Here is a 10,380-nt window from a genome sequence, read left to right as displayed (position 1 = left end):
CCTTTCCAATGGCCCTGAAACACCCACAGCACCAGCACACCCAACAGTGCTCCCTGACAGCACCCCGACCTGACCCATGTCCCTGTAACTGCCAGTGACCCTGGGTCCATCGATGAGATCTGTCCCTCAAATCCCTTCCAGAGATCATCCTACAGCATTAGCCAGGTTGCCCAAGCAGATCTGCCTGTGTTTTGCAAGGAAAGGAAACCCCAACCCACATATTGCAACCTTACAATTAATTTTATAGAGAAAAAATAATATTAAGGATTATTGTCGTTACATCAGAGGTGAGAAATGGACTGAGGGTAGGAGCAGCAGCTGTCTGTTGGGTGTTTTAAATGCCACTGGGCATTTCCCCAAGTCCTACCCTACCAACGTGCTCAGTCCCTGGAAGGAAGATGGGGGAAACCTGGCCAGACTAAAGCTGGCACTCTCAGATACCAGGGAGGATGTGGCCAAGGCAGAAATGAGAAAGAATACTGGCAGGGCTGGTAAGAAGATTCAGGAATATCACTTCTCTGACAGTCTGGGCTGTGTGGTGTTCAGGAGAGCAGAGGAAAGAAATGAGTGCAGACAGCAGGAGGGAAAAGAGACACCAAAGCCAAAAGAAAAGCTGGCACTACAGCCAGCCAGCTGGTGGAGTAGAAACATAACAGCTGCTCTCCTCCAGTGATCGAGACAGCTCAGCATCAAAAACTCAAGAAATAAACATTGTTCAAAAACCACTGGTCCCTCTTTTTTTTTCCAGTCTGGGGTATTTTAATAATATTAATATTGCTGGTGCACTTCTCTCCTGAGTAGACCTAAGGGTTTTGACAGCAGCATTAAAAGGAAAAGGATCAATGAATGAACAGGAGCAGGGATGAGAGCAGGACCCACGGCACTCAACCAAACACTCAGCACCAGCCCCTACTTTTTGGTCAGATCCAAATCCAAATCCCCTTCCCCCACACTTTCTGGTGACAGGTGTTATAACGCAGCTTCATTTTGAAACTGAGTAAATATTGTCTGCGTTTCACTGCATTAACATGACATGTATCTCAGTAGCCAATAATGACATTTTAGGTGTTTGAAGAGCAGCACTGATGTTCCAGCTCCTTCTGGGAGCAAGCCTCAAAGCTACAAATGCTGTGATATGGAGCTACCAGTGTGTTTGTCACAGCACAGAGGCGTGCACAGGTTTGGTTTCTGCTAAGCCTCTAAAATTTGCTACTTCTCCTTGCTGGAAAAAAACATCTCACAGGAGCCTGAGTCCAGAAGTCCCGAAATACAGACACACAAAGAGCACCTGGTAATGCTTGACCTCTGCACGAGACCAACAGCCCTCTCCCTTGGCCGCCTGTCAGCACAGGGGTAGGATCATTAACCCACTGTTCCATGTCCACCATGGAGTTTCCTCTAAAGTCGGAGAAAACAGGCACTTTTAAGGCACCAGTCTTTTGCCCTATTTCAGACCTATTTCAGACATCACAGACTGTTTGAAGTCTCTGTGACGCTGTTGAAGAGAGGTGCCAATCTTATCCTACTCACAAGATGCACCATGCCCTTTCCCAAAACCCATGCAAGGCAAGCTCCCAAAATCCCTCACTTTTCCACCTCCTGTGCCAGCCCCACACTCTATATATGTTTATTTCCTGCATTTTTCTACCATCCTACTCTGAGCAATGACCTCCAGCAAAACCAGCACATCACCCTGATGGTCTGTTGGGGTAAAGGTTCACAGGTGCTGTACCTGCTCTGTTCCACTTTTGCCAAAGCAAAACACATGGATCAAGCAATAACTGCTGTCCATATCATGCCCTCTGCAGCTGGAGCTCATGGCTGGACAGGTGCTTTGTGCCATCCCTGCCAGATGTGTGTGACTGGATTATCAGGTCCTATAAATCCATATCATCCATCAGCTTGGCTGAATTCACTAATTTGAGGCTGTGACTTCATCAGACGTGGATAAGAATGTCTCATTTCTGCCTGGCCACTGTCAGATCCAACACATCTTCCTGCACACAGGCACTACTGCATCTTGCTGCCCTTGGTCAAAATGAGGGCAGGGATAGATGCTCAGCCCTGCCTCACAGCAGGGACTGGTTGTCAATGCTGCCACAGTTACCAGGTAGCTCCAGTGCCACTGGGCTGTCAATAGCTCAGCACTGGCAGCAGTAATCACAGAGGCAGTAGTGGGTAAGTACAGCTCCTAACATCTCACTCAGACTACAGTATCTTTTATAATCACTTCCTGCTCACAATTCAACCCCTTGGGAGGTGGGAGCAGTAAGTATTTGTCAATCACAAGGTGGAAGCGGAACAAAAACGCAGCCATAATATGAAAAGCTCTCTGCAGCTTTCACCCTGTGCCTGCTCCCATCCAACTGGAATTGCAGAGGTCTGGAAGGCAGCATGGTGTCAGTGCTATCAGGAAGGAAAACATAGCAGTGATCAGGGGCCAGCCTTGCCCCTGATCACATCAGTGAACTGCTCAGGGTGACATAGGGGCAACTGTGCTGTTTGTGCGGGTCAGGTGTGTGTCTGTCTCCTGAGTCACAGCACCCTGATTTCTTGTTGGAGGGGGAAAAAAAACGTCAGAAGGAAATGACTGATGGAAATGATTGTACGAAACAGGCACTGCAGGAGTGCAAACCGGTAGTGTGGAGGCACAGGCTGCCCAGAGTGGGCAGAGAGGTCAGGCCAGGGCTGGCAGCTCAAGGGATGAAGATATCTTTATGGAGTGCCAGACCCTCCTGGAGAGTGGTCAGCACTCCTCTGATTCCTGTGCTGTCATTATGGCTCACTCAGGCTAAATTTACTGCTGCTCGGTGTAGCTGAACAGGAAGCATTACCACAGTCCCCTGGGAGCCTGGAAAAACTGGACAGACACCATCAGTGCAGCTCTGAGCAAGAGATCACCAGCAATTTGGCTCATACCTCCAAAGGGCATCTGAATCCTCAAAATCCCAATAACTTAAAAAAAAAAGAAATAATGAACAAAAAAACCCCTAAATAAACCTCCCTTCCCCCCCCCAAAGAAAACAAAACCAAAAAAACCCCACCCCAACAAAAAACAACAACAACAAAAACCCACAACACTACCAAAACCCAAGCAATGCCAAACAACTCACAAAACCAGAGAAGTCTCAACCAACACAACCACAAAAAATAAAAGCACACCACAGCACACATTGGGTGACTTTCATTTGGTTCGCGATCCAACTTTTTATTAACTATTATTATGTGAGTGCTGTACCCACACTTTCCACAATATTCCATACTGCACAAGAGTCTATACAACAAAAATCCCATAGAAGCTACTCTACTTTATACAGGAATCTACATGCTTATGTGTGATAAACTGCTTTTCAGCGAGAAACATGGATTAATTCCAAGGAGATGTTTCTTGGTTTTTCATTGTTCCTAAAAGGGTGGTTAAATACTGGAGAGAGGAGTAGGCCAAGCTTAAGCAGTAGAAGCTTGTTCTGAATATCAGAGGAACAAAGAAAAGTCTGGAATTGCTTACTGGAAGTTGTTTTACTGAAAACAATAAAAGTGGGATTGTTGGTGACAAACCTCTATAAGCACTCAGCCGGCAGCCAAAACGCTCTTCCCAGGGAAGTTGTACACAGGTGACTGCCAGCACCCTAAAATACAGCTCAGGAACATCACCACAGCACCTGACAGCAGCCACCCCTAACTCTGAGGCAGGGATCTGCATTTCTGCCCCACTTCCACAGGGACTGCAGTAGCAATTGAAGCTGACTGCTTTTAAGACCTACATTTATGAGATCTTCAACTTTTTCCCTCAGTAATCAATTCAGTAAATTCAGATACCAGACATAAAGGCTGGATCCAGCCTTCACTCTTAACACCATGATGACTGTAACACTCTTCGTTTGATCTATTGATAAATAAAACTTCCTAACCACACTCCCCAGCTGTTGTTTGTAATTTCATACCAATCACCTTAAATGAGCAGCTGTAAATGACAGATGAATTCTTACACAACAGCCTTATTCTGCTGGACAAGTGTATTCACAGTCTGTTAAAATTCCAGTAGAATTCAGTGGTACACCTCAAAGCAGTTGCATATGTGTGATTGCATGCGCCAATCAGTACCTTTTGACCCAGTCTAGTTCCTCTTCACTATTCCTGCTGGAATACCCTCTTGTTATTTGGTGGTTTTTGTTTCTGAATGCTGAATGCACAAAAGAATATTGCACAGGAGATAAGAAGCAGGAATCTTTTAAAAAGAGCTTATAAGAAATGAATACTGGATAAGCATTGACCCTTATACACAGAATTTGATTTTGCATAACCAGTCACATAGAAAAAGATGTGAAAATATGTTTGATATGCAAACAGGGAAGACTAATGCAAGCAAATGAGAGCAGGTGCTGTCTGGGGAAGCAGGGTCGAGAACATGTGCTGCCTGTTCCCTACCTTCATGATCCCACAGCAGGAGCACAAAGCTGCCTTCCAACTTTTTTTTAGAAACTGCAGGGCATCAGTTATTGACAAAAGCTCTCCTGAGGGTTTCTAGTATTTGTGACTCCTGACATGTCTGCAAATTCCGGCACTGCCTGCTCCAGTCACGTATGTAACTGTGCTGCAGGAGCAGCCCTGCTCTGCCCAGATGTAATTACATGGTACACTCTGTGGCTTTCTATGAGGAAGTGGCATCACCATCGCCACCTCTGTCTTCTGCCAGGCTCCTCTCCAGAAGCAGCCCAAATGGGAATGCAAAGCCATGAAAGGACTTCCTTCGTCTGCCCAATCACACGGGAGCAGGAGGATCCCTGGAAGTGTCACCCCAGCTTATGTGCTAGAGCATCCTTTACCTTCAGCAGGGTCTTGGCACTCCTTCCTGAAGAAATCAGGCCAGAATCACAAAAGCTGATCCATCTGACCCATAATCCTCTCAGCACTGTGGGCTTAAGCACATAACTACCCAGCCCACGTTCAAATCTCGCCTGTGCCCACAGCCATCATCTCTTCATATGACTAATGTGCTCCAGAAGGTAAGCTCAAATCTTTCCATTCCCTCCAACTGAAAAATAAATGGAGTAAAGGGAGGTTTCAGTTTGATTCACTTCCCCATTTTTTTTTCCTTTCTTTGAAACCAAAACCCGAAATAAAGCCAGTGTGAGCTGGCTGAGCATTAATGCAAACAGTGCACTCAAAGAGGCATCATCATACCCCACTCAAGTTGTGATCTTTTCCAGAGAAGCCATTTCCCATTCACAAACCCAGCCCTTGCTGTGCTGTGCCAGGACAGCCCCGCAGCCAACAAGGGGCTAATGGCCATGATTCCATCACAGTGGTGCAGCACAGGGAAATGCTCCATGCTGGAGGTGTGGGATGCAGCACGGAGGGGCCGACATGTGGGAGCAGGAGTGGGGCATGGGCTGGGCACTGCGGACCCCAGAGTGATGCACAGCTCACCAGCACTTGGGCTGAAACTTCTACCTTTAGGGGATAACAAAGAAACTAGAAAATAGATATAGTATTGTCGAGAATTTTACACGTAGATATATTCCAAGCTGTTATCCTTTCTTTCCTTGTCCGTAATGATTAGATCCTGAAGTGGTGGCCATGGAGATCTTTCTGTACACAATGTGAGGTGCTGCTGACAGGCTGTTCTTTATTGGCTGTGGACCTCAGGAGATGAATTTCTGGGGAAAAGCAGGCAATCTCTGCAAGGTGGTACTTCCACTCAAGTGCTTTGCTCGCTCCCAGTTTGGGTCCTGCTTCCTTCTGAGCACAGGGAGACAGGCACCCGTGCCCACACAGGGAGAAGGTACAGCATCCTTCTCCTTCCCACTACCTCATGCCATGGAAAAACTATAATTTGAGTCCTCTCCCCTCAGCTATTTTTGGATTTTTCAGCACTGAAATTAGCATAACTCATACAGACAGGAAGTTGTTGCTACAGCACTAGAGAAGGGTGCTCGGAAATGAAAACCAGGCTTTGATTAAAAAAATTATGTCAAAAACCCTTTAAACGAAAACTATCAAAAAAAAAAAAAGGCCTATCAAAAGAATACTCTACTCCTTTACTATCACCTAATTTAGGCAAAAGACAATAGGAACATTTCTATAACTGTACTGTGTAATTTACCAGGAGTGTCTGCAATGGCAAAGAAATGAACTAAGTTCTTTAAATAAAGAACAAGAAATTTCAATAAATAGAAATTGAAGTTTTACTACGTGAGGCACATCTTGAATACCAGAGTATAACCAGACATGACCATCTGGAACCATCCAGGAAGTCTTCACTCAGAAAGCAATTTGGCACCCCTACAAAAGAGGTGAGATAGATCTCTGTAAAAGTCCAAGGTGCTCACTGAGGATCAGACACAAACTTTAAACCAGCTCAACTACATCAAGCCTTCTCTAAACCCAGACTTTTGCCTAAAGAGGAAATGAGCCCATCTAAATGTCTTCTGAGTTCCTGGAGCTGGGGAGCAAGAGATGAGAGGTACCTTATGGCAAGAGTGTTTCTCTCTCCTCACTCCTCCCTTCCTGACAGAAGGTCCCTGTCAGCCCCTGGAAAGCAGGAGAGCTCCTGCTTATTGCCCTCCCAGCTCATCCACCTCATTGCCCCTTTGGTCCCCTCTCCCCAGTACAAATCCAGCGCCCTGAGTGACCCCAAGCAGGCACTGGGACTGCAGTGAAAGCCACCAGCCACCCCACCATGGATATTTATCTCCCCTCAGGGTCCCGTTCCCTTCTTGCTCAGTAAATTTTGTTTTGAAATAAACACCTCTTCAAATACCTTTCCCATCAGAAAACTGAAACATGTTGGGCGTGGATTGCCTTCTAAAACGACTCTCATCAGGTCATTCACAAGTGGTATTTTTAAACCCCTGGCTGGCTGAACAACAGACCTTACAGTCATTTCACCCACCCACCCACAGCCCCGTCTTTGTCTTGCGAGAGGCTGTGAGACATCACACACGCAGATGGCAGGTTTGATAGCAGCCTGACCTTCGTGCTGGCACAAATAAAACACCCTCCTCAGTATTTATTTCTATTTGAGGAGCAGGCAGTTGCACGGAGTTGAGGATGCAGGCAGCAAGAGGAAAAACCTGAGGGAAGAGGGGAGCAGGGACACAATGCCACAGGGAGGGTGACCAAACTCTCCTGTGCCCTGAAAATCGTAAAAGGAGCTGTCTGATTCTGGGAAATGTCTAGTTGCCCTCAGCCAAGCCAAAATGCCTTGAGAGCTGCTGTCCCCAAGCTCCCAGGGGCAAAGGAAGCTCTCCCTGAAAAGCTGACTTGGAGAGGCCCAGGAACAGGATGGGCTGGTTTAGGTGTACAAAATCACACTTGGGTTTTCCTGATTCCTGAGGAAGACAGAGCCAGCATTAGAGCTGAAACAAGTCCCACACTATGAGGAATATCAGCAGAACCAGAACTATGACAGGAGAGGGTGACACTCCATGCTGACCATGCTGCTCCTGGAATAACAAGGAACAGATTAATTAATGTTTCACAATCCTTGTCTCCTTATGTACCAAGGCTTTGCTGCTTGTCACAGAATCACTTAGGCTGGAAAAGACTTCAGCAGTCGTCAAGTCCAACCCATGACCAAACATCACCATCTCAACCAGACCATGGCACTGAGTGCCACATCCATTCCTTCCATAAACAGCTCCAGTGATGGTGACTCCATCACCTCCCTGGGCAGCCCACTCCAGCGTCCAATCACCCTTTCTTCTGAAGAAATTTCTTCCTAATTTCCAACCTAAACCTCCCCTGGCACAGCTGGAGGCTGTGTCTTCTTGTCCTGTCGCTAGTTGCTGGGGAGAAGAGGCTGACCCCCACCTGGCTACACCTTCCTTTCAGATAGATGTCGAGACTGAAAAGGTTCCCCTTGAGTCTTCTTTTTTTTCCAGGCTAAACACCCCCAGCTCCCTCAGCCATTCTTCAACAGACTTGTGCTCCAGACCCTTCACCAGCTTCATTGCCCTTCTGTCATCACCAAAGATCACAACACTCACTAAATAAACAGCCTTGACAAATTCCTTTGTGTGTCTTGACAGGAATCTTGGCAGATTCCCCATCACAAGAGGGCTTGGCTTTTTTCCCACTTATATTTTCTTCATGTTGCTCCCAAAGAGCTGCAGAGCCGCTTCATGGGGCAGTCAGGTTGTAAATCCAATTAAATGGCACCCATGCATGATATAAAACTTGTTTTTCCCCTACCCTAAGATTTAAAACCATCTACACAGGCAGTTTTAAGGCAAATGCTCAGCAGAACATCAGAAATTATGAAGATGAGCAGTCTCTGCTGTGTTACACTTCCCCGAAAGCCTCCGGCCCCGCTACGTGTCTGAAGTGAAACAACAACCTGCTCTTGGGACACATGGAGATCGCACAACTTGTACAACATGTTTCCAGCCAAATTGCTCTTAAAATCCTCATGCTGAACTTCATCTCTTTGCCTCCTTATTGAAGCAAATGCATACTTCAGCAATAAAAATAAAACACATCTCTGCAGTCCCAAAGAACAGAAAGGTACAGATAAGATCTTTTCAGGTTTGAGCCGTGTCTACCTCTTGCTGGCTTAAGGACTCTTCCTGCTCATCTTCATTCCTCTTTTTAAGAATCTGGTCAAGAAAATGGTTTGAACAATATAGACCATTAGCTGAGTCTGTCTGGCTGAAGGGCAAAAATAGCCCTCCCTCAGTCTGAGCTTTAAAATAGCTCCTCCCCAATGGGACTGAAATGTTCCCTGGCTGGGCAAGATGTTTATTTCTCTCCCTCCTTTTTAAACATTTAATTTCAACCTATGCAGGCACTGTGGTCAAGTATGACACAGCCCGGAGCAGCAGCTCTCAGGAGACAGGATGAGAGTCTCTAACACCCTGACTGCATCACAGACAAAGCTTGATATAGCAGCAGCAGCACGGGGGCAGCTGTGCCAGAGCCTCGGCCCCGTTTGGAGTTGTTTCCTGCACACCAGGAAGCATGGCTCATTCCATACATCCAGGCAGTAGGAGTTCTGCCTGGCACCTCTTGTCTTCCCAGGCATCATGAAAATCACAGACAGAATTGCATCAAGAACAGCATTTGATGCAGATAGAACAAGATATAAAAAAGCCACAATAGGGTTTTGACTAACTGAGATTGCTGAAAGGTTGGAAAACTGTGTAATAAAGGAATTGTAATGTGGAAGTAGGCAGAACTACTGCTGTATGGAATAAAACACTGATGATAGAGAGCTCCTGGATTAGAGCAAAAGATAAACTGCGACTACACAGTCCATATTCAAGAGCGCCTGCTTTTAGATGCAGAACTGACCAAGTAACAGGCCAAAAAAGGAACACATAGGAAGACTTTAAACTTGGCGTCTCTGTGATTTGTTAGAAGTTTTTAATGATATGCCACACTTTGTGGGCTTTTTCACTAAAAAACTCTTGGGTGATAACTCAGTTTCAATATACTCATCAACACTCATATGCATTTATTATTATGCTCCAGAGATGCTTGCTAATCTCAAAAGGACTCCGGGCATAGCCTTTGGAGCCAAAAGAGACCCTAGAGAAGGGCTGCTGTTTTTGACTTTAGAGTCAAAAAAGATGTGCCAAACCCTCATTTTTCAGAGTATAAAAACTTCAGCCCAAATTCAGCACAAGGAGCCTCCAGAAGGAAGTCAAGCTTTCTGTCCTTTGAGGAAAGAAGAAAGGAGTAATGCAAGTAAGTAACTAATATTACTTAGTCCAGGGGTTATAACTTATATTTGTCTATGTACACATCTATATATTATATTTACTATAATTATCAGTGATTTATTTTTGGTAGATAAGTTAATTTAGAAAGAAAGGCATGCAAAAATACTTGGGCAAACTTTCTGACCAGAATTTTTATTATAAGATACCTAAAGAGCCACAATTGATCTTCTCCTGCCTCCCCAAAAATAAGGCACAGAAGGAGGTCCTCCACCTCCAGTATTCCTTTGCTGTGGCACAACTGAACAGATCTGCTCGGAGGCACCAGCTCCCTCCTATCCCCAGCACTGTCTTCAACCGGTTTTTCTACCTTTCTCAAGAAAACTAAACTCCCCATGAAATGCCTCTAAGAGTCCACATGAACCCTATCAATTATTTCCAGTAGGAAAGGACAACCAGTACTTGCCAGCATTTCCAATGGGAGTTGCTACAGGCTGTGATCTCTGGAGAATCTAAATAATTTATACAGTTATCTAAATGAAGGACATTTCACAGGCTCATGACAGGCTCCAGATGCACCTTTTGTTAAGGAATTCACACCAAGACATCCCTAAATTTCCTGATCACTTAATTAATGGCTAAGAGGCAACCAGGGATGTGCCTAGAGCTGTCTCAACACCCCCTGGCAGACTGTGACCTTTGCCACCTGGAACTCCAC

Source organism: Chamaea fasciata, unplaced genomic scaffold (assembly GCF_029207755.1).
Source record: "Chamaea fasciata isolate MVZ Bird 193981 ecotype frontalis unplaced genomic scaffold, bChaFas1.0.hap1 SCAF_6, whole genome shotgun sequence".
NCBI classification, from domain to species: Eukaryota; Metazoa; Chordata; class Aves; order Passeriformes; family Sylviidae; genus Chamaea; species Chamaea fasciata.
This window is presented reverse-complemented; position numbering follows the sequence as displayed.